Genomic DNA, 1,388 nt, shown 5'->3' with positions numbered 1-1,388 from the left:
ACCTGAGTGAGCGAGTTCAGCACCATGTTGCCCTCTGCTTCCCTCTGTTACCCGAGTGGGCGAGTTCAGCTGTTGCCCTCTGCTTCCCTCTGATACCCGGGTGGGCGAGTTCAGCACCCTGTTGCCCTCTGCTTCCCTCTGTTACCCGAGTGGGGCGAGTTCAGCACCCTGTTGCCCTCTGCTTCTCTCTGTTACCCGAGTGGGGCGAGTTCAGCACCATGTTGCCCTCTGCTTCCCTCTGTTACCCGAGTGGGCGAGTTCAGCACCATGTTGCCCTCTGCTTCCCTCTGTTACCCGAGTGGGCGAGTTCAGCACCATGTTGCCCTCTGCTTCCCTCTGTTACCCGAGTGGGCGAGTTCAGCACCATGTTGCCCTCTGCTTCCCTCTGTTACCCGAGTGGGCGAGTTCAGCACCATGTTGCCCTCTGCTTCCCTCTGTTACCCGAGTGGGCGAGTTCAGCACCATGTTGCCCTCTGCTTCCCTCTGTTACCCGAGTGGGCGAGTTCAGCACCATGTTGCCCTCTGCTTCCCTCTGTTACCCGAGTGGGCGAGTTCAGCACCATGTTGCCCTCTGCTTCTCTCTGTTACCCGAGTGGGCGAGTTCAGCACCATGTTGCCCTCTGCATACAGAAACAATGGGAAATGACATGTTGGGTGGTTCAACAGACCTTTTATGAATATTTTTGTGTGTGAAATGTTCTAGCTAAATAGGCCCATTCCACACACACTGGGAACACTGGGAACTTCTTATGAATATGAAAAGATAAAGAAGGAAATAACAGAATTTCAGTGATCAGATGTGTAATTCCTATGCCTTATGCTTTCGGATTAAATTAATGTGTCAGAGTAGTGTTGCTGTTTAGCTAAAATTCTCCTGAATGGATTTAAAAAAACGTAATCCTGGTCGGTCCTTCAACCAGATCAAATTTGACCTTGTTGGAGGATCAGTTTACTAGTCATTTGGAGGGGAGCTCTAGCAGCCCTATTAACAATGAAATGACCATTAATTGTCTGCAATGAATCAAGTGGAAATATCACCTGTAATGTTTTTCATGTTCTAATTACCAATTTTGGTAACTGCTGCTCCCACCATTTATTGGTGTCACCACAAGGTGATGTGATACTTCCTCAGAGGACCAGTGTGGCGACTCTATTTTGTTACTTGCAGTTGCACTTGGGTCCTGCACCTGCTTCTTTAACATTTGGATGTGCGTGCTTTTTTTTACCTTCTCTAATTACAAATGTTCTCATCAAAGAATCCCCCTTGCTTGGTAGAGAATTCAAGCAATGTCAAATGTCACACTGTTTACATATTGACTGATATACAGTACAGTTCAAGCAATGTCTTTTACTGGTGCATTCTTGGCCTTCGCCTTGTTGATGTTTTT

The sequence above is a fragment of the Poromitra crassiceps genome (assembly GCF_964638095.1).
Source record: "Poromitra crassiceps genome assembly, chromosome: 19".
Classification (NCBI taxonomy): domain Eukaryota; kingdom Metazoa; phylum Chordata; class Actinopteri; order Beryciformes; family Melamphaidae; genus Poromitra; species Poromitra crassiceps.
The sequence above is the reverse complement of the archived record's forward strand: the minus strand, read 5'-3'. Positions refer to the sequence as shown.